The sequence below is a fragment of the Cloeon dipterum genome, chromosome 2 (genome assembly GCF_949628265.1).
Source record: "Cloeon dipterum chromosome 2, ieCloDipt1.1, whole genome shotgun sequence".
In the NCBI taxonomy this organism is placed as follows: domain Eukaryota; kingdom Metazoa; phylum Arthropoda; class Insecta; order Ephemeroptera; family Baetidae; genus Cloeon; species Cloeon dipterum.
The window spans coordinates 31,811,214-31,838,755 of record NC_088787.1 but is presented as its reverse complement, the minus strand read 5'-3'; the positions used below and the strand labels follow the sequence as shown (position 1 = coordinate 31,838,755).

At 42.0% G+C, this 27,542-nt stretch overlaps 1 protein-coding gene and 1 long non-coding RNA gene across 4 annotated transcripts in view; one reads left to right on the top strand and one right to left on the bottom strand.

Annotated features, from left to right (window-relative positions):
- Window positions 1-27,542, bottom strand: part of zfh1 (Zn finger homeodomain 1) — a 243,756-nt gene that overhangs the window by 143,771 nt on the left and 72,443 nt on the right. The gene's annotated exons all lie outside the window — the stretch shown is intronic.
- LOC135937885 (uncharacterized) lies at window positions 930-3,924 on the top strand. Its single transcript, XR_010574568.1, has 2 exons — window positions 930-1,050; window positions 3,450-3,924. It is a non-coding gene; the product is annotated as an uncharacterized LOC135937885 (long non-coding RNA).

Genomic DNA, 27,542 nt, shown 5'->3' with positions numbered 1-27,542 from the left:
AAATATTTAACTTATTTAAGGTTTTCATATTTTGGAGGTAGTTCATCGTTGGCAAATAACAAGGTAACTTTTCTTTTGCAATATTAGACCATTAAAACTGAAAAAAACCCACCGAAAAATAGCGAGGAAATTTTCATTTAATGCTTCACTGGAAGCTTATGAATACATTTTTTCTTCACGTGAAATACTATCTAAAAATGAGGAAGAAGCTAGAAAATTTCCCAGAGTTTGCCGTTTGAATTTTTGGGGAAAATTTGCTCAAAAGTTTGCATGTTCTCCTTATTGGAAATCGTGATTTATTTCATCAAAAGGGTTATTTTAACCCTTTTTGAACACTATCGGAGGGAAGGGATCGCGAAATCAAGCAAAAATTCATTCACAAACCATTTAATTTCATGAGAAATTCGACAAAATCTGAAATTTAAATGTTCCTCGGTCCAATTAATTTCACCATTGAAAATTATAGAGATCCTGCAGCTAATTATTAAAAAATAGCTTAATGAATTACTTGGTAGGTCTACATTCCAAAATGTTCTTATTTGTTGGCCTCTTATTAAGATCTACTTTAAAACCGTTATTTTGACTTGTTTGAGTGGCTAACAGGATTCTACTGGCTGGAATTAGTGGCGAACTTCACATTGCTGGTAACGGAGTGTCTGATCCCTGACTCCCTGCCGACCCGATAGACGGCAAAAATTCACAAATAGATCACCTTTCATATCTCAAATCAGAAAATAATATCAATTTCCCCTTGATATGATATCTTCAATAACATGACTTGGGGGCGGATTACTGCAACGCAAACTTAAAAGAAAAATGGCAACGCTGGGCATATAAGGATAGCATTGTACAGTGTTTCAAGGTCAAGCTAAAAAACTGCCGTAATCCGCCCCGTGATATTGGTATGATATTAACATATCGATATTTTTGAATATTTCAACTTTGATATTCCCAACTCTTCCGCTCATCCTCCATCATCTCTCTAGATACAGTGCATCTCAAGTCCCGAACTCCCTGAAAATATCTTCGTTTATCGAACCCAGCTTAGGGGTAAGCATCAAAAATTGCTGTGCAAACAGATTCTTAAAGTGACAGTGCATAATCAGATCCGTATAACTTTGCCGCGACACATCAAATTAAGTCTAATACTCCAATTCCAATTTAACCATTTATTTGATATTCATTATTGTTATTACTGTTTCGAATTCTTCTAAATACTTTAAACTTCAATAAACAAGCATGAAACCCATCTGCTTTCGTTTCAATCAATCGAATGGTGAATGGCGACTCTCTTCAATTTACAAATTATACATCCGCTTGGAATCCAATACCTTGGACACCTACATATATACAGTAGCATTGCGTAAACAAACTCGAGAGGGAAATTTTCAATAAATTTCTCGCCTCCCACCGTGCAGCTCTCGGCTATGCAAATAAACGGAGCGCCGCGCGGCCCAATCACCATAAATCCGCTCGCAGGCTGCTCTCTTTAATCTCGAGTAAAACAGCAAATTACACACACACATGCGCGCGCGGTGGGCGCTCTCCTTGCCATTTGGCGTCGAAACGTAATAAACTTTGATTAAGCGCGCATTCCAGCAGCAAAAATATTGTCTGCTAACCTGTTCGCGCCTTTTTTCCCTCTTCTTCGCGCTTTCTGTGCTTGTATAAAATCTATTTCGGTATCGCGCGCCTCACTCTCAGGTTTATACGTGTGTGCGCCTTTTACCTCAGCGAACGACCGGCGGCCTACGTAATGCTCTTTCTATATTTTATGCGCCATACTTTCCCCATAATAACCGTCTGCCTTTCAAAAATTGATGGTCCTTGATATATCCAGAGAAACTTGGCTGGCTGCTTTTCAAAAAATATATACATTCCGTGATTTAAGGTATGCTGGCCGGATTTAAACTAGTTTTACGAGAAAATTGGGCTGTGAATATAATCCGTTATTTTTAAATCTTTTTTAAAGTGGCATAGAAAGTGCACGAGAAATTTTCGCGCAAACACGGCGGTGATTGGGGAACGCGAATTCTGCGGCTGGGGAGGAGTGGGGATTTCCCAGCCGTCGTCGTAGTGTTTGCGAGCGAAGCGGGCAGTGGAGGGGGAGAGCGAGCGAAAGTAGACGCTCTCGTCTCCCCTCCACTCGTAGAAACAACGCACATTTCTCGCTACTCCAGACGGCTGGAGGGGAAAATAGGTAGACGCCTTTCATTGGCTGCCCCCCACCACCTAAACAAAGGGAATCAGCTCACTATGCGCATGCGCAAACGGAAACAAATCTAATTCTTAACGTGCGCTTACCTTTTGAAACTCTCCAAAGACTATAAAATTGTCTTGTTTCAGAGAAACTCAGCATCATCCTAGCGATTTTAAATTTTTTGATAGCTAAATAAAGCTTAGAAGATCAAGTAAAAATCCCATTTTGGCCTTGTTGAAAGATTTTATCTGTGCGACATTTTTCTCGCATGGCTCTCCAGATTTCAGCACAAAATAGGCTACAGGGATTCAGGTGAACGACTTTGTGAATGGGATCAAAAGCGGAATAATGCACACATTGGCTGCAAATCGCCCGCAGGGGCTGCAAAGAGTTTGATGGCGCGTTCAATAAAGGTGGAGAGGACCTCGAAACATCCCCTCTCGAATATCTTTTGTCTACACTCGGCTTGCTTGCTTGCTATGCTGCTGGGCAAACTTTCATTCTCATTAGTGGACGGAGCAATCAAAAGTTGCACAAGATCAGCAAGCGCGCGGCCGCCCCTAATGCTGCTGCTGCCTCATCGCGCGTGTATACCAGCACCACTTTGCAGATCATCATCATTGTATTAACCCTCAAGTATTAATTTTTACTCTCGCTCTTATTTACCTTCATTTTAGGCTCGGATACGTTATTAAGTGCGTGCACGGTGGCCCGCCCGCCCGTACGCTGAATCGCGCGGGGGTGCACGCATTTGCTAATAAAGACTCTCGAGTACGTACCGAACCGAGAGTGGCTCGGATCTGCGCCGCTTGCGGTCCACTCGCCCCTCACTCCGACCAAACAACTCAAATTCCATTTGCATCCGGCTCACCTGAAACACAAATAGTTCGTTTTAATTAACCGTAGTCAAAACTTCTGTTGCTTTACGACAGAGAACAAAATTTGAACTTTCATGCAAAATAAATGGAGCTGTCGTTATTGTTTATTTCCATTTGGATGCACTGGCTCATCGCATGGACATAGCGGGATTTCCTTCTTGCAAAATATATTACAATTGACATACGGTATAAAACCCGATCCACACTTCTTGTAAGAATCTCTCAGAAATCATTTAGCCTAAAGTAGCACACAATGTGGTTTTCTAATTTGTAATTTGCAATTTTGTCATTGAAAAAACCACTTAAGGTGGATAAATTCCAACAAGCCGGATTTGCCAAAACCACATCCTTAATAATATGACGTTTGTCAGGGAAATTGGACGTCAATCAACAAGCTTAACTGCGCCTCAACTCCACTGTCTTATCAGTCCTAAAGAACACACCGCTTGGGTTGGACGAGATGCACGCATCCCTCTGGGCAGTTCTTCTCGCAGCAATTTTGGTGCTCCAATCAACTTGCAGAGCCGCACCTCACCTGCCAACGGAGCATCGCCACGGTGCAGAATTCGGCCATCGCGTGCCAAGGAACATAGTCGATGGCCAAAGTTTCTTGACCGAATTTTCGAAAAAGGAGTTCTCTGAAGCTGAAGCCCATTGCAAAGAGAAAGGTCACTTTGCAACTTTCAATAGAGCAGCTCAACGATACATGTGTATCATACTACAATTATAAAAACCATTTAAGGTAATGCATTTAATTCACATGTTGTGGGCCTTGTTGGTTATTATATCCAAATGTAACTTACGAGTTAATTAAATAAAATGTTAATTTATTACAATTCAAGTTAATCCGAGCGAGTTTTCTTTTGCATTAAATATTTCCAATCACGCAGCAGAGCCAATTCCTTTTTAGTCAAAATTTTTCATTTGCAGTTAACACTTATCAGGAGTAAACAGGAGAAAGGCGCTTATTTTCTCACTCTTCTATTTATCACCCATGTGTGTTTTATCCCATTCTTAATCCAGAAGAATCGAATGATTCGGCGGCTGGTTTTTGTTTCACACGAGACTTTCACACACAATCGTATGCACACGACGAGGAAATGCAGTCTCATAATAAAATGCAGACGGGGCGCTTGTTCTCTCTCATTTCGATGGGAGCAGACGCAGTCGGCCCGAGGGCGAATTTGTATTACATCAAACAGAACACCCCACAGCACGAGAGAGAGACTGCTTAAATATAGAAAATCCCCCATATTATGCGAAAAAGGCGGCATGGCATGTGGGGTGGGCGGCATATCTCTTCAGGGCCGGCTCACCTTGGCGCGGGCAAAACAACGAGGAAATGGAACGGCTCGAGAAAACGCTTTAGCCACGAGGGTCATCATGCGCGTGGAAAATTGCCTCCTGAAATGGCATCACACACACACAACACTCACACACGCGCGCGTGCCTTTTTCCCCAAGCCGAGCCGAGTTCCTTTTGTCAACAAGCAGACCGAAGAAGATGATGAATTCTGCAAATTTGCATTGGACCTGCTCTCGAATCATCAAATCGGCTCGAAGACAACATATCATTCAGTGTATGTGTTTGAAAAGTCGGGCATTAACGTTGGGCGCGGAAGTCGTAAAACAAGGCGATTTTTCACTCTTATCTCCGCGCGCGCCTGCTTTTCCCATGCGGAATAATAATGCCATATTGAGGCTGCAAATAACATCTCTGGAGCATTGATTTTATTCGTCTTGGCATCGACCATCAAGCTGCTGTGCTGTGCTGCTCCTTCCTTTTCTCGCTCGCGTACGTCCGTTGTCGTAATGGCGAAACACACTACACGCTCCAGCGGCGGCCGCTCACTTTTTTGACGCAAAAAATCGAACACGCCGTTTATGTGTTGTGTACTACATTTATGTTACGAATCATTGCCCCTTATAAAGGGCATGTGTCACGACACTGGCTCTGCCTTTTTTAATAAATAAAACACAAACAAGATGCCGCAGAGCGGTCTACAACATGCTCTCGCTTCAATATGCAAAGTCGAATTGACATATCAGACAGGTCTGTGTACTTTTATTAAAATGAGTTTGACACTTTTATTACGCTGACAGATTTTCTGCAGCTTCATCCAAACAACTAATTTGATTCATATATATCTATGCATACGATTTTTTTTTTAAAAAAGTTAAAAAATGTATTATAGAGTGTAGGTTTCTAGGACAGTTTTTTGCTCACAGGAAAAGCACATAGGGTGAAAACTACGGGTCGCAACACGGTTTTAGTGGTGTCAAGATAAACTGAATCAATTTGAACAGACTATAGCTCTAAAAATATTATAAAATCGTCAATACTTCAATTTTTGCAAGTTTTACGGGACATTTTGGCGAATTTTGAGAATGCCGTGACTCACTTTGAGTTCGAGCATTTGAATTAAAAACAGGAGTGCTACATTTTTAAATTCAAGATAAAAAATAACGAAAAATCGCGACGATTTACAATTTTCACCTTTTGACTCGAGGGATGAAATTATGGCTAAAAGGAGTTGAAGGGAGAGGGGTGAGCATCCCCAAAAATTATTCAGCTCACCAGGGGAAGTCAAGCAAAGTTGAACAGTGGGCAGTATTTGCATTTCTGACCCTCAGAACCAGAGATTTGGCGCTCGCAACATTTGCAAAGGTTGAAAATTTTAGGTTTTTTATGATTCAAATTTTAACTTTTGGAAAACATAGCCAAATTTAACCTTGAAATATTTACAAAAGTTCACACGTGCCCTGAGACCACCTTTGAGGGGCGTTTTGGATTATCCCAAGTATGCCGCTGGTTTTTAAAATAAAAAAATCAGCCGGAAATGATCGAAAATTACCCTTTGTGACCTTTGACCTCGACCAATGACCTCAAATTTGATGTTCATTCGATCGGGCTTTATGGGAGGAGTTCAATGCATACCTTGACTTTAAATTTTTTTTATATCATTGTCAAAATTTGCCAAAAATGCCCAATAAAACTTTTTTTTAGTTAAGACTGATCGATGCGGTTTGAATTTTGTCAGATTATCTTTACACCACCGAAACCGTCCTTAAGTTAGAACAAATCCAGTCTGGAAGCAGACGCGGGGGAGGTTCATAATTGTAGCGAGCAAAAAACAAAACGCCGCACGGCAGCAGGAAAATAAAAGCACGCGCCGGTTTGTTTTTCGTATTAAATTGGGTAATGTGTGCCAACACCTGCATTTAATTCAGCATCAACTTTTTACTGCGTCGCGTTGGTGCGTTGCGTGTGTACATAATTCCGGGCACACTGCTTTCTCCCTAATTGCTCGTTTACTCTCATTAACAGAGCGGCGCCGTGTGCCCGAAAAAACGGCAGCGCACACGCCAGGCCAATTGCGCGAAATAAAGAAAAGCCGGCAGTGGCGGCGACGGACTTATTAAACAGAGTGGGGGCGTAAATTAAGGTGAAATTGTTGACAAAATTGATTGCCCGGCCGGCGGAAAGCTCTTTCTTACTCAGACTAATTAAAAATACGCGCGCGGCTCGGCGCGAAATCTACTTCCATTTTTACGATCCAATAAAAAAGTGGCCGGCCCTTTTCTCTTACTCTCTTGGCTTTCCTCGGGCGGCGGCGCCACGTTAATTGCATTAAAAACTTATTTTTAAGTGACTTTTTATGGGCACGAGTCGAATGAGAGGGATAAAGGGTGATGATGGCCGCTGCTCTCACTTTCACTTTTCGTCGCAGCTTCCGAGGCAGCAGCAGCAGCAGCAGCAGTGGGCAATTACCTTGATTGGTGTCGTCGCAGCTAGCGGCTGACCAGCAGGACACATAAAACGGAATTAACCCGGCTGTTTATTTCGCACGCCGCGCCCAAATGGAGACAAATAAAAGCAAGCGGCCAATTCAATAAGCCGCCCGCCGCTATTTATTTGCGGCAACGCTCGTTCGCGTCCATTCATAAATTATCGGCCTTCCCCGGAGCCGCTGCTGATTGCCAAAGAATGGACTGTTTTGTCTGAGCAGCGCTAATTGGTCCCTTCAAGACGGCACTAAAATCTCACAAAGATACAAAGGGTTGTGCAGAGTAGCTGTGAACGATGTTATTTTCATCCTTCGTGTGGCAGGTACTCAAGAGACGATAACATAGTTTATGCTCTAGCAGTTGTATAATGACGGCATTAAATAAGGCTTGCGCGTACAAACTAGTTTGTAAATGTCACTTAAGACTGTGTTACGACTTGAATCGTGCTTAGAAATGCATACTAAAACAGCCGCCAAATCATTCTGAGTGTAACAAGAAGTAATATAAAAAATGTATTTTTAATTTCCAGAAAAGTGCACGCTCTGCTTTCCTCGTTTACTTATTTTCCTCTATCAATGGAACAGAACTAAACAATTAAAAAAAATTGTTGGCAAAGAAAGCTTGTGAAATTTTGTTAAAAATATAGGTAATATTAGGAAAGGAGGAATAGAACAATTAAATTCAAATTTGCCAATCAAAACTTTAGGACACACGAGGGAAATATTTTAATTTAATATATATAATATTTTATTTTAATTAGATAAAGTTTTTAAAGAGAATGTTTTAGGGATAATTAAAATTTAAAAATGAACTCGGAATTTTTAAATTTGAAAACGACAAAATGTTAGTGGCCATCTAAATAAACAGCTTCATTAGGATTCGAGATAATATCAATTTTGTATTTCCCTAATTTCCCGAGAAAACGGCCTGACGTTTAAAATTTTCAGTTAAATTTGGTTAATTTGACACCTCTATGGCACCTGAACAACTTTATTAAAATAATTTAAAATGGTGCTCATAAAAAACATATGAAAACTCTTGCGGAAATGCTCAAAATCATGGAAATTTGCAAATAAAAAATGCATTTTTGTTTGGAACTCTCCAGCTTATTTAGACACTTGACTCTTTTCCATCTCCTAATCTGCGTGGCTCGTCTGGCAGGAGCAAAAATCACCGAGTGCACTTTGTTTTACGACTTTCTGAAAGTCCCCGGTTGTCGCTTTGCCTAATTTTTAATAAGATTTGCGGTCTCGAGGAGACGCGTGCGTGTCATCTCAGTGCGAGGCTGCTGGAGGGTCGTGATAACCTGGCTTCGAATGGCCCTAAAATTTTACTGGTGCAGATGATCATCAGCAGGCGCAGCTAGGCTTCCATAAAAATAAAAAAGAGCCACTCCGTTCGGCAGCTAGGAGCGCATTTCCTGCCTGCGCGTGTCACATAAGAATCAGGATCTACGCCCTTAAGCACGAGGGTGGCTATGGCTAGGTGATGCGCGTGCCTCTGCTGTTTGCCTCGCCGGCCGATAAAATTTTATGAATCGCATTTTTATATCAACCTCGAAATACCTCCAATATATAAATAATATGAAAAACGACGCGGTCGAGCAGAGAGGAAGAGGAGAGGCGGACGGGCGGGCGGGCGGGCGGGTGCGAAATAAAAGGGACTCACCTGATTTGACATTATCAGGAATTATTGGAGCGGTCGCCTCCTTCTAGTGCAATATGCGTGAAATTGGATGCTTCGGAGCAAGGCGTGCGCAAGGTGGGTTATTGGCGATAAATTTCCAACCACTTTTGTATACATTTCCTCTTTTTGAAAAAAGACTTCCATAGAATAATAGCCTACATTTCTCTCAGTTACATCGGCGAAAATATTGAGATTAGCCATTTTCTGCTTAAATTATGTAAAGTGGATATTTATTAGGTCAAATTAATGTTAATTTGGTAATTTTGATGAGCTCAGGATTTTGGAATTTTGAAAAATTGTTCCATGACGTGAGAAAATTGATTGTGGCATTTTTTCGTCGAGAAATTCAAAGTCATCACTCAAAAACACAAAATTTTCGACTTTTGCAAATTTTGTCCACTCCAAATCTCGGGTTCTAACCATCAGAATTTCAAAAACTACCCATCGTTAGACTCGTCTTAGCGTCCCCTAATCAGCTAAAGGGTTTAGGGATGCTTACCTTCCACCTCTTTCAGCCGTTCTGCTACAATTTGAATTAAAAATGTTTTTCTTTTTTCAAGGGGGTTGAGATGTAACAAAAATGAGGGTGTAGGGAAATGAACCCCTATACACCCTTCAGCTAGTTAGGGCAGGTCCCGAAGAGTCTAACTATGTTCAGTTTTTGCAATTCTGATGGTTAGAACTCGAGATTTGGAGTAGCAAATAAATGCAAAAAAAGTAACCCGTGTTTTTCGGGTGTTCTATGCTAAAAAAGAGGAATATCAGTCAGAAACTTTCGAAATAGTTTACACGTGTCAGGGGATAACGTTTAAGCTTATTTTCACAGTTCCCTAAATGCTGAGCTCGGATTTCTAAAATTTAAATTATAAACTGAGATTCACAGCAGTGACCTTGACCTTGACCTAGATCATCAAATTTTGTGTTAGTTCGATTGGGCTTGGAGAAAGAAATCCAATGCATACCTTTTTTTTTAAAATGCACACTGGAGAGATTAGATACTGAGGTCTCAAAGTTTCCCAAAACTGTCTCAAAAACCTGTAAAATTGTCAATAAAATTTATATCTCATTTTACTAGTAAAGACTAATTTCAAGTGTAAATGTGGTTACGTTAAGGGCAAGTTCAATAAAAAATTCTTAAAATTAAAAACAGAATCATCTGATTTTATTCTGCTCGTGTTTGTTCCATTGCCTTTGCAAAAGTCTCTTTTTCCCCCCTGGGGATCGAAATAATTGAGAGCGAGTTTGTTAGAAAAATGCGGCAAAGGTGTATCACCCGGGGAGACTGGCTAAAAAAAGGCGAGTGAGTGACTACCTTGCGCCTGTTTGCGTATTCCGTGCGCGCGGCCGGCCAACAAACCAGCCAGGCAGGCAGCAGTGCAATATATGCGCGCGGCTGCTAGTACACAGCATAGCACACAGCACGGTCGGACCTAAGAGGGTTGTTTGAATGGTCCAGACAACACCTGCCACCCTGCCTCTAGCAGCCAACATCCCCGAGAGACGAGTTTGCGGCGAAAAGGGGCCGGAGCTGCGTCGAGTTTGCAATTGCTTTGCCTCCAACTGTACCAATACCACTCGCAATTGCCAAGTGTAAGAGTCAAATTACCGGTCTTTTGCAACTCTCGGCTTTAATTGAAACGTGCTTAAAAGTATTACAAGTCGACACTTTGACGGAAAATACTGTTTATAGTGTTTTTTTTTATTTCAAACATTTTAAACGTCTTAAGATTGAATTTTTAATAATTTTCTCAGATTAAAGAAGTTAGTTACATGCTGCTAGAAAATTTAAAATCAATATTTCTCGTAGGTTCTTTCAGGAAAAAGAGACGGACAAACCGGGGAGATAATTTAAACTTAAAAGTTATCTTTGCGATAATAAATATTCAAACTGGGCTCGCGAAGAGTTGTGCCTGGCAGGCGTTTCAACTTTTCGTGATTGGCGCGATTGTTCGCACTGCGGGGCGTCTCGTTTGCGAAACAAGTGGAGCAAAAAGTGGTGCTGCGAGAAAGGTGTACGTGATATTTCTGCGATTCCCTTTTGACGATGATTCCGTGGGATGTCCCCGGGGGAGCAGTGAGGAGTGACAGGAGCAGTTTATAAGAGCCAGAGGTGCGAGCGCACACATATACAGCTTATATCGCAGAAATTGTGCTGAATATCATGACCTGGCTCGACAGCAACCACCCCAGCTGCGAACCCACCCCGGCAGACGTGAGCGGGCGGGGGAGACTCGCTCGCACCTTGCATGTCCGCTCTTGAATTTTGTCAGTCGCACGTTTAATATATATCTGCCGGCGAGGCAAATGTGGATTGCTTTAATTATACAACACGTAGTTTTACTCTCGGCCTTTGCTAGGGTGAAGCAGAGGCAGAGGGGTTCATTTTGCAAAACTCGTCAAGGAAGAGGAATTTAAATTAGATTTCGCATTTTTATTTGCAAAAATACCAACTCCATAGAAATTAAAAAAACTGCACACCGTTCGACTCGTCTTAACCTCCCCCAGATAGCCGATAGGTTTTGGGGTTGAATCACCCACCAACCCCAATTTGCCTTTTTTCTAGCTCCGCAGATAGAATTTCTAGTTCTGCTATTTAGATTTTTATTTTTAAATTTTCTTGTGAATGTAGCGATATGTGATTTTTATCGTTTCTGCAATGCATGGGGTGGAAGAGGGATGAGGATTGGTCACCCTCAAAAACCCTTTGGATATCTAAAATGGAGATTGAGACATATCGAATGGTGTGCAGTTTTTGCATTCTGACGGTTAGAACTCCAAATGGGGAGTTGACAATATTAAAGAAAAAATTGCAATCGCCAAATCTCGGGTTTGAGACTTCAGAATTACAAAAACTGAACACCGTTCGACTCGTCTCAACCTCCCCTAGATAGCCGATGGATTTTGGGGATGATCGATCATTGCCTAACAACCCCAATCTGCCTTTTTTCCTACCCCAAAGTAAAATTATTGGAAAAAATTCGATGAATTTTCTTTCTTCTATTTAAATTTTTATTTTTAACCTTTCCACCCTCTATAAAGGATAAAATGGGGTAGTTCCAGGTAGATTTTTTTAATTTAAGAGGATTTTTATCAGTGAAAAAGTTTGTGCAAGGGCAAAGCGACGTGATTTTTGCCGTTACTGCAATGCATGGGGTGTAAGGGGGATGAGGGTTGATGACCCTCAAAACCCTTCGGATTTCTAGGGGTGATAAAGAAAAGTCGAACGGTGAACAGTTTCTGAAATTCTGACTGTTAGAACCCGAGATTTAGCGGTGGAACACTTGGCAAAACAACAAAAAAATAATTAAAAAAAGCCAATAGAAAGGCTAAAAATATGGTTTAGGGCGTTTATTTGGTCTAAAACGTTTTGTATGTCTAGGTCATGGTTCAAAGGAAAAAACGAGCTGCAGTGTTGGCATTTAGTCGCTGCCACAGCGTCTTTTTTTTAGTTTAGAGCTTTTATTTTGGGTAAATCAAAATATTTACATTTAAGAAAAAGCATAGTTGTTCCTACTTTTTTGATCTACAATTATTGACTGGATTGGAAATTGTGTAGCTGAAAATGATTTGGCCCATGCGTAAGTGTTTATTTATTCCGTCGAATGGCGCCCTTTCAGGAGCCGTCAAAGGACATTAGCCGGACGAGCAGCGAAGCCTCTCGTTAAAGCGCAGGTATCACGCGTAAAATCCAATTTGGCCGAAAACAGAGCAGGGCAGGTAGCCGAGTCGGGGCAGACCGACCGCAAACTCTCCATCAGGGGGATCGCTTAATTGGAAGGGAAGTGTTTTGCGCCGCGCACGAATCGAAAGTCGTGCTGGCGGCGGCGGCGGCGGCGAGCCAGCAAAAATTGAAACTGGCGTGGCTTTCACGTCCGCGCGCACCTCAGTTTGCGTGTGCAGACCGCACCATGATTATTTCAAGTGCGGCCGGCATTACAAAGTCAGATGCGGTGTAACAAAAACAGGGGCGTGCTGCTAACTGAATTCGGCCGGTGAATTATGCGCGCCGGCCGAACGAATTAAAATTCACTTACTCTCGTCGCCCCCGAAGTGTCCGTTTCCATGCAAATGCGTTTCTAATGAGAGTAACACAGGTTATTGCACGGGAAATTCAGTTCTCATCTGATCGGACTGAACCAATTTTAACGAAGGCTGGTGATTTTTTTCTATGGGTGGAAAAAATAATAAGAAGTCAAAATTATTACAGTTAGATAATTATTTTAACATTTTTTAATTTTATTGTAATTTATTTTCATTTTAAAATGTTTTTTGTTTAGTTAAAATATTTCGTATAAAATTGTAAGAAAAAATGTAAATAAATTTTCTATGTGAGCATTGAGACCTATAATAAATAGAGTAAATTTTACTGTCGTTATGAACAAGGCCAATAGTAACGTGGATTAAGATATAAATAAATTACATATTAATAACCTTGTTAACATTTAAAATTAAAGGACGCAAGCATCTTGTAGGGACACCACAAAACGAAACAAAAACGCGAGACTAAAAGGTCTTGCTCCATTCTGAAAGTCTGCCGGACACTTTCTTTCATCATTCCAACGCCACTTATTTTTCGAAACGTTCAGCGGACACCTGATGTGAGGCGCGGCAGCTGTTTGGTCGAGGTGGACGTGGTGCGTGCCGCCCCTGTCGTCGGCCGGAATGACCTCGGCCACTCAAGTGAGCGGCCGGCACCGCAGGACAACGAGGAATTAATTAACGAAACTTTGCACAAAGCTCTCGGCAAAGCCCGGTAACAATATTTTGATATTATTGTTCCGTGTCCCAGCGGAGCGGAGGAAGCAAAAAGCCATTCAGGTGCTGCTGGCCGGCCGCAAATTCGCGAATAATAATATTTTGTTATGCAAATGAGAGGGCGGCTCGAATGCAAATTAGGCCAAAGTGCTGACTGCTGGTAAAACATGCACGCGGCGGCGGCCCTCTGAGATTCGAAAAATCAGATCGAATTGTTTGCGCGATTTCCAAATTGATTGGCGCGCGACAAGTGCCAGCGCCGCGCTCTTGTCGACGGAGCATAATTGTGTTGCTAATTGTTTAACTTGTCATTCAAACGCTCGCTTTGCCGCCGCCGTCGCGCTCACTCACTCGCTCGCTCTCTCGCTGGTGAATGGACCAAAATAACGCGAGGCGCCACTTACTTAGCACGAGAGCAGGCGCACAAAACGCTTTGTGGCTTGCGACACGTTTGCCTTTTTCTTTTGGCACTTAATTAAGAAAAAATATGTACCCGTTCTGCCAACGTCAGTCGCGTGTCACTTTGAGTCAGCCGCAAGGAAACAAATATAACGAGCTCAGCGACACCAATAGAGTGATCTTGACCCTCTAATTGTGTAGAATACCGTCGATTTTCAAATTCCAATCCATTTTAGGTAGGTTTTTACGCGTTTGTTCCAATTGCTTGATTTTTTTTTATTGTTTGCACGCTCAATTCGATGCATCATTTGCTACTAACCTACAAGAGATGAATTTTTCCAGTTTTAGATGGGATGGAAAATAGTTTAAAATGGTTGACACCCTTAAACTGCTTCTTAACTATCTCGGGGAGGTCGTGACGAGTCGAGCGGTGTGCAGTTTTTGCAAATCTGACGCTTAGAAGCCGAAATTTAGTGAAAAATGACTTTCTTTTTGGAGGCTGTTCAAATCATAGAAGACTGTTTCAACTAAATTTCGGGTTCTAAGACTCAAATTTGGGGAAAATTAAATACCATTCGACTCGTCTTTGCGTTTCATGATGTACTGAAGAGGTTTCAGGGTGACAAACATTAAATTCCATTGCGTAGTGCGGCGCAAAGAACAAAAAATCGTAAAATTTTACGTTTTTTTTAGGGTTGGAGGGTTAGCACCCTTATAAGGCTTCGGCGGTCTAGGAGAGGTTGAAACTAGTCTAGCGGCGTGTGGTTTTTGAAAATCCGACCAATAGAACCTGAGATTTGGGCTTGCGAACACTTTTCAAAATCCAGAAAAAGCAGCATCTTTGTTGATTCTATTATTTAATGTTTAAAAACACCAGATTTATCGAAACAAAATCAGTCTTTTAGAGATTCTGGCTAAATTATTATTTATTATAGCAATCAAATTATTTCGTGGCAACATGTGAGAAAAGCAACAGTCGGGGTTTTTACGCATCTGGCAAAGCAGAGACGAGAATTTCGCCATGCACATTTTTCAATTTACAGCCCCGGTTGACCTCTTGCCACGCTTGTTGTCTTGGAGCGCAAAAAGTGGGTTCCGGTGCAGATCGCGAGCGTCGACGAGCAGCAATTTCGCAAACTTTTATCCCCCAGCGAGAGAGCGAGCGAGCCAATTTCGCTGCCGAAGGAGCTGGCGCGGGCAATAACAACGTCCGTCCAACTGTTATTTATGCCAATTAAGGGAAATAATAATTGCATCATCCAAAATAATTATTTTTACGAGCTGTGTAAGAGGCTTACTCGGCGTGGAGCGAGCGCAGCGTCGTCGCTGATAAAAATACCTCTCGGCCGAGAGGAGATTTTCTTTCGCCGCCCCGAGGTATAATGAGCAAAGTATTATTTTTTACGACTTAAGCTAAATTAGTGCAGGCAGCTCGGCCGGCCGGACAGGTCAGCAGCGGAAAGAAGAAAAGACGCCGTAAAGTACGTTTAACCCTCGGTGGCGGCGGCGGCATTACGGCCCCATACCGACCGCAGCCGCGTTTTGCTGCTAATTCGCTGCGCTCTGCAGGTAAAACCGTAAAACCCTGGCAGCAAAATAAATTGCAGATAAGAGTTGGTTGCGACATAATCCGCTCTTACGGCTCTGCACTTGTAAACGTCGCCCTCTTTCGTCATTATTATCCTGCTTGTTGTGAGGCTTCAACTTTTCAAATTAAAACTGCAATTATTAGCAGTGATGCACAGAGAAAACTGACTAGGAAACTCTTGGGATTCTGCGTTATTGGATTTGTGTAGCCTGATGTTTGTTTGAGACAGATGCATTGATGACTTTAAAAAAATGAGAACTATTAATCTAATCTGATCTAAATCCGCAAATGTTAAATCATTTTAATACTATTTGCTATTTAATGTTTCCTTTTAAAGATATGGTTTTAGCCAAGAATGAGCAAAAAGTAAAAAAATAGGAATTAACAAAGGGTAAAAAATGCATAACCGTTTATTTTTAACTTTGACTAGAGTTTGCTTTTTTGCTGGAAATTTAAATCATTTCTTATTAACATAGTCTGAAAATCTGATTTAACCGTGTCATAAACCAATGAATTGACTGCCGCAGGAAGGCAGTTTTAATTAAACTGTCGTAAACAGCTCATTTCGAGAACCCCATAAAATATTTGGACATTTCGCCCCAAATCACAATCATAAAAAGTCTCGAAGAGTTTTTTTTTCTTTTTCGGCAAATCCAAATAAAAATAATTGCAGGCCAAGGTGTGCGGGTTTAATCAAACTTTCATTGCGGCGTGCGAAAGAGAGTGTTGCGTTTCTACAATAACAATTTATTCCCCCTGTTTCTATTACTGCCGTGAAAATAAAGCTGCGGCAGCGTGCGGATCGAGGGAAAGGAATAAGATGTGATGAGAAAGAGAGAAGAGCCGTTCTTTGAGCGGCCAAAACAAACAATTTCCCCGCTATCTGAAGAGAGGAGTAGGTATGAGGCGGCGGCTCAAAGAAAGAAAACGAAATAGCCAGCGAGTGATGAGGCATTCTACACCTTTCTCCTCGGCCACCCAATCAATTCTTCGCACTCGCCACCTGCTTCACTCACACACCAAGAGTTCTTCCGAGACGAGAGAGAGAGAGAGAGAAAAAAAAGGGAATTCCGAGAGCGCAGTTTCGGCCACCCGAAAATAAAAATAAATCTCTGGCCGCAGCGCAAAGACGCCGGAATTCGGATGGATAAATTAGTATCTCTCTTTAAGTGGATTGGCTGGTAATGCGAGTGAGGAATGGCCCCGGCCGCGTGATATATTGGCCGTGGCGTGGCGCAATCATATCCGCTTAATGGCGTCTCAAATTATATTGCTCTCCGCGAACAGTGGGAAGCGGCAATAGAAACGAGTGCGAATCGTTGCTCGCGCCTGACTTATTGCCTCGTCCGAGGTGTTGACAAGCAATTTGGACGCAAAGCCCATTAACCGAATATTGTGTCATTTTGTTCTACTCTCAATTTGGGTTCACAATTATTCAAATGATTACTTTTAGTTTATTTGCAGACTGAACGGATGGGCGAATAAAAATAAAAGATTTTAACATAAAAATTATTTTAAAACCGCAGAGTACGAGTTAACTATTATTGGAAAAATAGCTAAATTACATTAAATAAAACATGTGCACTGAATTGTGTGAACAGCGAACAGCGTAACTCGCGGGAACATCGAAAAGGGGGCGTAGCTACCCGGGGAATTGTGACACGTGTCGCAAGTCGTGGAAAATTGTAAAATTTTAAACTTTCTTTTGCTAATTTTTAATTAGCAATGTATATAGGTCTCAGCCAGCCGGCAAATTTTGGGTCACGTTTGGTCAGCCGCCAGCTGCCGTGAATCTGACCAAGCAGCGCCAGCCGCCGGTGAAAATGTCCAGCCGCCGCCTTAAATCTCGCGGCTGAGACCTCTAGCGATGCATCTTTTATTGTAATCAAAATAAAAAAATCTAGAGATCCATCTTTTTCTTGAAATCTAGTTGGCAGAACACACATTATGTAATGTTTATTCAAGAATGCGTGTCCCTGCAATATTGGACAAGTTGAATTCGTGTCTTTCCAGAATTGCTGTTACTGTGAGTTGCCCGCCGCTTTCAACAAAGGCAGGAAAAGCGAGGGAAGAATTAAGCGAGTGCTCGTCGTTCCAACTTTTTTACTGCCTGCCCGCCGCAAAATTGTCTACATTGTGTGTTTGTAGGTGTCCGTGCAGCAAGCAGTTGCACATCTGCTCCACCCGAACAAGGTGCAGGTGCGTCGCTCGCAAATCGCTTTTTCTTTCCCAGCGAGCAGAATGATTGCGCTACTTTGTGTTGTACCTTTACACAATTTACATATTTATAGACTCGCGCGGCAGGCAAACTTTTTCCTCCGAGCAGTTGTAATTGCGAGACGCAGAAAGCGGGGAAAAGTTGCCGCTCCCGAAGAAAGGTGCAATTCTATTCCAACTCGAATCCTGTGCACACAAATTTTATTGCCAATATTGCCTCGTCCTCCCCCTCTTTCAAATTTGCTGGCAGGTGCGCGGATTTGTGGCGGCTGTTGCGATATCACCACCGCTGTGTGTCTGTGTGTGATCGAAATCAAATCATGTTTTTGTCTTGTCTCGTTTGCACGCGCGAGACACCGCCGCCGGAGCTCCGAGTGACACTGGCACATTTGACGAGAAATCAATAACGCACACACAAACACCTCTGCGCCTCGCTCGTCTCTCAAAGTGTCTGCGAGAAATACAAATGTACCGAGCTGTCAAGAATGCAGAGCGACTCGTCACGCGTGTCCCTCGCCAGGAAATCCGACACTTTGAAAAGAAACAAAGAAAATCGAAAATAACACACCTGTTAGGTATACTACCGCGCGAATTTTGTTGTTTTAAAAAAATAAACAAACAAACAAGTAGGTTTCCTGAGTGTGGGATTAGCGTATATTTAGGATTGAGGCAATTTCTCGACACAAGTGCTGCACAGGTTGCATAAATACGGAAATCTTTCCATGTCATTGAACTCGAAGGCTCTCATTTTTCTGTGCCTCCGAAAATAACTTTGTTGGGCCTAATTAAGTGCTCAATTAAAGTGAAATCCTTGATCTCCTGTCGTGTGGCGGCCGCAAGAGTGACTCAACAGGATATTTCCAATCGGTGTACACTACACTACACACCTCGAGCGGCGACGTGCCAAACGATCAAAAAGAGATCCAATTTGCTCCCGTTTACCTGTCTGAAAAGTGAGCGGCGCTAATGGGCTCCGACACTCTAAACTCTTTTCGTCGCGCGGCAAGGGAGCAAAAAACAAAATCAAAAGTGAGTCAGGTATATAAACACGCGTGGGCCACGTGCCAATGCGCGTCCCGCCGCCACCGCGTCGACTTGTTAGCCTGACAAAACGCGGCGCGCGTGTTCGCACCTCACTCGAGCATTCATCTTTGTTCGTTCTCACCTGTGCGTGAGACATTAATAACCCCACACTCTCGCTTTTTGTCGCCGCTCGCTTGGTTTGCGGCCAAAATGCTGCATTAATTTCCATTTCCACGCCTCACACCGTCTTAAAACAAAATCCAGCCAGTCGATTCTGCAAAATTGGTATGTAACATGCCTAGAAATTTTCAGTTTTTCATATACAGAGGTCAAAGGTTGAAAAAAGGGCTTTTTGAGTTCAGGCGAAACAAAATTTCAAGATTGGTTAATTTTCACTATCAAAAAATGCTGGGGGTCACCCCTGAGGTCAGTCAAGATCATCGTTGGAACGGACAAGTAAAGAGCTTTCAGATTATAATGCAATTTGACCCTTTGAAAACTCAGGATGCTCAGGGACGAAATTTGTAAAAAATTGACTAAATATACCCGTCTAAAATTTACATCATCAGCTCGCTTGTTGGATTTCCACACAAACACAAACAGGTTGTTAGAGTAAAAAGAACAAAGTAAACACCATTCCTGAAAGACTGCTGGCACCACTTAAAATCCATTTTTCCTGCATATAAAATTGTCATTTTCCTCAATTTTTTATACCATTTAGGTCTGTCCCTAACGCAAAGAGGACTTTCCCGCGCAGATCCTTGGAACTCGTCACTTCAAAGACGCAAAATCAATCGCCTGCGGAATCTTATTCGCAAATTCCGAAGGCGCTCTCATTCGTTTATGACGCGCTCGTTCGTGCTTTTGACGTTTTTAATTTTGTCTGCGCTCCAGACCCTCTCGCGTCGCAGCAGTCTCATTCGTTTTTCTCACCTTCTATTACTCTCTAGCGAACGAACGCCAAAGCAGAGCGTTTTTTATTTCCTTTCCTTTGAAAATTAAATTCGTACCCGAGCGAATAAGTAAAAAGGGGCGGCTGACGGGGGGCGAAAAGAAACAGCACCGCCGCCGCCGCCGCCTGTAAAAGGAAGCAGCTAAAACTCGAGGCGTTTAGTTAAAACAGGTACGATCATTTGAATAAAACGCGTCGTGTAGTCATGTGCATGCCTAGGGACGTGAAAAACAGTCAAAAATCACATTTTTTGTTCAATTCATGTCAAAAAGAGGTTCAAAGTTAAATTTTAATCTACATATTTTAACATGCTTTTCTAGAAAACTTTAAAGTGGAGCGATTTAGGGGGACAATTGATAATTATTTGAATTTTTTGATGCAATAAGCAGTTGTTCTACAAATTGAAATAATAAAAAAGGACCTAGCTACAGTAAAAATTCATTTTTTTTATTTTCTTCAAAATTTTTAGCGCTTGGCAGATTTTGATTCGTCTTGTCGAGATCTTTCCAACAGCGTATGAAACCTTTAAGGGAAACTCTTTGTTGAGAAATAAAATAAGATTTCAAGCAAGGAGACGGTCCTCACCATTTGAAAAGCATGCTAACTTGGCTGACACTTTCTCAAAAATTTACTTTGGTCAATTTTGGCTTGAACTAAATCCTAAGTTTATGCATTGGCCACAAGCATTTTCCAGGATTTTGCAGTGCCAATCCTCTTTAAGTGGCTAAAAAAGGATTTAAGAGAACTGTAGATCCGAATTTGGTAGTAATTAGGCAGTGCCGATTTAGCACGGCCCTGCGGCGAATGTCTGCTGCAGCCAGGAATTTATTATACACGTGAACACAGGCGTCGGGATTATAGGAGCACGCCTCGCGGCACGCTTGCTTTATTTAAATGGAAATTTTATTCGCGAGCATTTGCAAGCCAGAGCTGCGCAGCGACTTACCTGTGACGCCGGTCTGACTGTGGAATTGAATTAGCATCGGCGCGCGCGTTGACTAGCAGTAGCAGAGGAGAGAGAGAGAGAGAGAGAGAGAGAGGAAAAAACAAGAAGCAGAGTCGTAAAAAGAAATTCGTTTCCGCGAGAGCAAATTGCAGGCGCCTGCTCTCGGTTTTCGGAGATGAGAAATTTCATTACAGGTGAAATAAACGTGGAAAAATAAGCAGCCGTTAAGCGGAGCGTGGCGCGAGATGAGAAGCGGGATGCACTGGATTATTTTAGCTGAAGAAGATACATCGCTTTCCAAAATAGATTGGCTTGTTGATGAGCAGCCTCTTACCGTGGCCGGCTCGAAAAGTTGATATTTCGAGAGAGATCAAAAAGAGCAGCGGTGCGGAAAGCGAGATATTTTTTTTTAAATGCAGGTTGAAACACTCTCGCAAAGTTAATATTTTTGGCTATGTTAGTAGAGCTTTTTAGTTCAAAAAGTTTATTGGAATATTTATTTTGAAATAAAGTTGATTAAAATTAAGGTTTTTAATTTATTCAAACATCCCAGTGATGAAGATTATAGGTTGCATTTTTTAATGAATTAATAAATTCATACGAATTGTTTGATTAAGAGCCCTTCTGAGGGTATTTAAATAATGCTTTTAGTTTTCTGATCAGATAAAATGTTAAAATATAAACTTTACATCCCTAAGGTTCGATCAATTGAAAAACCACTGCACATATTTTAGTATGAAATTGTATTGAAAATTGAAATCGGCTTTAGAGAATTGGCAATTATTAGCTTTGAGCGCCAACAGTCGATGCGAGAAGGACTTAACTAAAAAGCCATTTTTTACAGCCGATAGGGCAGTGGAGGTGCGGGTGTCGAATCAAAACTCGATTCTGCCTGGAAACAAGGAGAAGATAAAGGCGGGCGGCAGGAGCTGCGAGAGGTGCTATTAGCGGTCGGGCGGAGATTCGTGACTGTGCAAATAAAATGCTCTCAATTCGGGATGATGAATGCATCCATCGATCGCTGGGCTCTCTCGCTTACCGCGCGGCGGCGAGTATTAAATTGAGACGCACGAGAATTAGTTATGGACCCCTCTTTCCATCTACCTCAGCACGTATGGCTAGAGAGAGCAGTGTATGTACACACACGCTCGCTCTCTCTCTCTCTCTCTCTCTCTAATATTGGATTGTGCTCGGCGGGTAATGTGTGCGTATGACTCAGTGTGCATCAGCAATAGGTTCGCAGATGAATATCTTCTGCGTCGGCCAATTGCGCGCGTCCCCCTTTTGCTGTCGGCGAAAACCACGTACACCTTCTGTTGCTCCGCCGAGAATACATCATCGCTCTGCTCCGGCTCTGCTCCGGCTCGGCTCGGCTCTGCCAAAGAGCGAAATCATTTACGTGTGCACGCGCCTCCGATTGTTTTCGCCGTCAAGGACGAGAGGGAAATCTAAACCCTTTCGAGCTAACGCGACCGATAAATTGCTTCTCCTTTCTATTGTTGCTTTCAAGTGGGGCTTTTGTTCGACACACACACAGAGAGCGACACAAGATTTTTGCTAATTGAATCTGCATCGGTCTTAAGCCGCAATTGCTACTTGACTGTGTATATTTCATTCCTACCTTCAGACCAAGACTTAAGGAGATTGTGGTTTTGTTCGGCATACCTGTGAACAAATAAACAAACTTAATTAGTTGCAAGCATCACCTGATTTTTTACTTTATTTCATGTTAAAAATTAGCAACAAAGAGGTATTAATTCTAGCAGCCTAGAAAACAGATCAAAAATCTCTCAAAAAAACAAAAATCGGTCTTAGGATCCAGCGATTGTGAGGATTTTTTGCATGCCAAAACGATGACCGGCCAAACCGTTGAGAAAACCCCAGATTTTACAATTTTGTGGGTTTTAGGATCATTTGAGTGTCAAAATTTAGTTCAATATAATTAAAACAACCTCATGTTCAGCCGTACAATTCAATTTCAATTTTATTTCTCCAAAACTTCAAAGGGAAAGTCAAGGGTCGAGTTAATTAGCTTCGGTATTTTGAATTGAAAGTCAAATTTAAAAATCAAGGCTGCAAATTTTTGACTCTGCAATTTTAAGAGCACTATAAATTAGTCTGGAATCTTCAAAAATCTGGAATGGTGTTTCCACAAATTTTTTATTAAAAAAAATGTAAAGTTTTCAAATATCGGACACCGCTAGACTTGTTTCAATCTGCCCTAGATAGCCAAGAGTATTCTAAGGGTGCCACTCCTTCAACCCTCTTTTTGAAACGAAAAAATGAAATTTTTGAAATTTTGTATATCTTGCACCTAACTGCGCAACGGAGTTAAGAGTTTATATCACCTTAAAACCACTTCAGTTCATCATGGCACGTTAATACGAATCGAACGGCATTTAATTTTTGTATTTGTGACTGTTTGAACTCCAGATTTGGTTGTTTCACTAGGACGGCCTCCAAAATAGAACGACGTTTCTCACCAAATGTCAACTTCTAATCAAGATTTACAAAAACTGCTCACCACTCGACTTGACATGACCTCCCCTAGATATTATAAGGGTTTCAAACCCTTGAACCTCTTTTCAACGTCATCAAAAATGGGGGGAAGGCTTTTTTTACTGTTTAAAATCAAACTATGCTACTATTAGACCGTCTAAACAGTTAAAATGGCTCAATTAATCAGAAAGTTTCCGTTTTTTAACAATTAAAAAGTATTTTCTATTGTTTAACCGTTGTTTAAAAAAAAGCATTTGAAGCATGGTTATTTGTTTCCACCAATTGACCAAATCCACCCTAAAGTGGCGGCAAACAAAAACCGAGATAAAATCAATTCGGCAAATGGCAATAAAAGCATGAGAGCATCCCTGGAGAGAGAGAGCTCTGTGTGTCGGGCGCGGCCATTGTCTCCGTGTGCGCGTAAATGTATCAACTGCACAGATGGGCACTTAATTCAGCGAGCGCGCAGGTATTATTACAGTGCAACCTTGTTTGTCGTGCAATGTGACGTGCGGGCTGCTCCATATGGCGTCCCCAGTGCACCCCCAGCCCGCCGGACCGGCTTTTTCCTCCCTGCCAGATCCGCGTTCATTATGTGGATGCACTTTCGGCCGCTTTGCGCGCAGCAGTCGGCACTGTTTTTCATTACACGCAGCCGACTGCATTTTGTGTGCAGGCACAACTGGCTCGCTGAGGGTGCACACACACACACGTTGCTGCAAAGGTCGATTTAATTAAAACGGACGCTGTTTGTCACGCCGCGACCGAATCTCGCACATTTGGCGACGAATTATACATATGATTGTAGTTTTAAAAATTCATGAAACTTGATAAGATTCAAGAGCTCGGAAAACGAATTTTTTTCTAATCATATGTGTTCAACAAAATGATTTGTTATAAATTAAATACCTATTTTGAACCACTTAACTGACACCACTCTTAAGAAAATAAAATGTGTAATTTTTTCCAGATAAATTCAGACATTAAAATTGGAAGCACAGAATAAGCTGCATCATTCTAAAGCATGCTATTTAAAAAAATTGACCGTCCGCAAAAGTAAAAAACGTGCCGCATTCCAAAGGCAGGCGACATCCGCAGAGTCAGCAGCAAAAGATGGCAATAAGCGCAGTACTAATTAGTTGTCCTTGGAGTTGGCAAGAGTCGGCTGGGTGGCAAATTAAGCGGGCCGGGCCGGCAGGAAGCGAAACTTATTATTCGGCTACTTCTTAATATCGCAGGCATTTTTGAGCCGTTCGGTCCGCGCGCGAGTTAGTTGGCTGCGAGAGATGAAAGAGAGCGGGTTCACGTCGAGGGGAATTATTTTTAGTAACTCAGCCGCGGTGTTTGTAAAGGTGTGCCAGGCAGAGCCGGCGTTTTATAAATTTATTGCTTTTTTCTTGAGGGCGCCAAGCAGCACCGGCAGCACCAGCAGACCCCCCAATTAGGCTACCTGGGCATTAAAAATATATCGCTTAGGCCAAAAATAATTCCAATAAGCATCAAGTCTCCGGCCAGAGAGAGTGAGGCACACAAAACGCCGGCCTGCACACGATGAGACACTAAAATTTGTATCTGATTTAATATTTGGTTCAATTTTCAACAAATTCATAGAGGTCTCAGCCAGCCGCGCTAGCCGTCGGTGAAAAAGGGTCGAAAATAAAAAAGTGCAGGCAAAAAATGTCTTTCAAACTTGAGGTTTAAAATACTGTCAGCCGTCGGCGAAAATGGCCAGCATTAAATCTCGCGGCTGATTGTGAGACCTTCACCTTTATTTCGTCTTTGACGTTTCTCCGGATTGAACTTTGGGCCGTGCTCACAAAGGGCCGGCTGGACGTTGCGCCGCGCAGCCTGGCTAATTGAATTTGCTCTCACCTCTCACCCTTCCTTATTTCTTTTTAATTCCGCGCTCCCTTGCTTCCTCTCTCTCTCTCTCTTTCTGCCAGGCGGCAGGTATTATTATTATTTTGCCGCTCCCGCATCTCATCAGAGCGCTTTTCATTACAATGTACAACACGGAGCGAAAGCGGGCGGACGTCTTTCTTTCATCAAGCGCCTTTGTTTCGAGCCTTCATCTGCAGACAGCATTTCGCACCTCGCGCGCCCCGAGAACGTGCTAATTCTTCTCTTTCCCTCTGCCGTCTGCTTTTTTCCTCGCGCCGCTTGATTTAAACGTGCGTGCCTCAGCGAGAGAGGCGCGAAAAGAGAGAGTGAAATGCCGACGCGCAGGTCCAAAATAAACTCGAGAAAAAGCCCTAAATCAAATCAGCTTGAGCCTTTAATTAGTAAAGTGAAACACACGCACTTTTTAATCGGAAAGATTTAGACGCGGAAACCGTTTTGAAGAGCTTTTCGGCAGTCGCGCGTAACCAAAAGCGACTATTAAGAGTTATTTATCCTATAATAAATATCGCGACCAACGATTCTCGCTGTCGTGGAGGGTTTCGAAAATAGATTCTTGGCTTTTCTCACTTTGTGGGTCAGTCAGGTAACTTACTGAGCTATTAATGAAAATTGAGTCAAACTAGTAAAAATTTTATTTACGTTAGATGTGAAATAGGAACGTCTTTTTAACAGTTGAGCAAACTGCAGGAATTCCAGGTGTAATAGAAAAATTTGAAGTTGTAGGTGACTAAGCAAAAAAAAATCTTCTCTCCCTTTAAAGAGGTAAAACGTGAGCATGTCAACCTCTCCTTTTCTCGTGGAAAAGCGCCAAACGACCATCAATGTGTGTCGAAACACAATGACATTCCAGCAATGCTGTGCGCAACCTAGCAATCTCCCCTTTCCTCCCCTAAATATTTCAGGCATAACATTCCATGGTGGCAGTGCGAAGGTTCAGTTCATCGCTGTTCCTTGAAGCGGCCTACCGGTTAGTCTAGGGGTTTAGGTTCAAATACTAATGAAAAGCTAACGTGTGACGGGCACTCCGACGACGACTTGGGAAAGTCGACCGGTCGCGCGGATTAAAGTAAGGGACTCTTGCAATCGGCGTCAACCGGATAAACAGTTTGACGAACAGCCGGGCTGTACAGAGGAAACCGCAGGTCGGTTTCCCCTTGCCGATTGCAAGTTAGGTTTTGGGGAAAATGAAACTAACTTGGCTGAGCTGTATGAGCTCCTGCTCTGGCCAACTAACAAGAGTGGCCAGGTAGCAAACTCAGAATCAGAATGATAAAGAATATGAGCAGGCGCGCTTTATTTATACGCTTGTCCCCTACTCCTCATTTACATACAGACATCTATTGACAGGTTATATCTTGCATGGTGTAGGTCGTCTCATATCCGGGGTCGCAAAAAGAAAATTGGCTTGTGTACAATATTGTGGATAATCAATATAACAAACAATTTTAAATATTATGTCGTTTTACAACAAGGGCTTAAATGAAATTTTGACTTGTTACATGACTTGTTACATGAATTTTCTGAACAAGAACAGTAATGATAATTATCTTTATTTACACACAATCAAATAATGAATTTTTGGTATACACACAAATTATAGAAGTTGAATAGATTATTATTCAATTTATGAAAATAGCATTTTAAAATTGGCATGATTTTTTAGTCAACTAACCGAATTGCGGTTAGTTTTAACTAAACCAAAAAGGCCTCCTAATAAACCAAATTTTGGTATATTGAGGGTTAAGACCGGATGTCGGTCTTAAAGGTTGTAGACCGTATGTCGGTCTGAATGGTTGCGGCGTTGAGCAGCAGGCACACTTGATACTTTGAGGTTTAATTCATCAGTCGGAAGTAGCGGTTTGGTAATCATTATTTAATACGGATAAGTCATTTAATTTGTGGGTTAGTTTATTTTTGGATTTTAGTTTATTTAATGTTTATTTGTGTCACTATGTTTTAGTTGGAGGTTTATTTAAGTTTAAGGTTTTTATTGGCTTTTTGTATTTAATACGTCCAGGGTGGTGAAGGTGTAAATAATTTGAGCTGGTCTGCGTGTCTTTTGCCTACTTGCCGTCCATCTAGTGTCTCTAGGAGGAATGAGTTTTTTCCTACCATCTCTTTGATACGATATGGCCCTTCGTACTTTGGCGCGAGGGAAGCGGCGATATTTTTCTCTTTATTCGAAAGAGTATTTGTTTCGCGCAGGACTAATTTTCCAACGTCAAATGGGTGGTCTTGTCGTGTTCTATTAAAACGGGTCCTGTATCTCTCTTGTGCAGTTGCTGAGTTTTCAAGTGCGATTTCGTTTGCTGTCTTTAATCGTTTAATCAACTCATTGGCGTACTCGTGATATTCAATCTCGTCAGCTGGATCGCGTGGCATTTGTGGGTGGTGAAGTTCGCGCGCTAACATTAGCATATTTGGTGTAAATTTTGTTTTTGAAGACACCGCGGAATTTATACTAAAGGCGATCGCGTCCAAATTAACGTCCCACAATTTATTATTGCTTTGCGCGTAACACCGAATCTTCTTTTTTAACTCTTTATTTGTGCGTTCAGTTCTATTTTCGCATGGCCTGTATGGGTTGATCACTGTGTACTCAATACCTAAACGTTTGCAAGTATCTTTCCACAATTTTGATACAAATTGGGAAGCATTGTCTGAGAGTATGCGTTCTGGTATTCCGAAAGTGGTACAGTACGACACTAA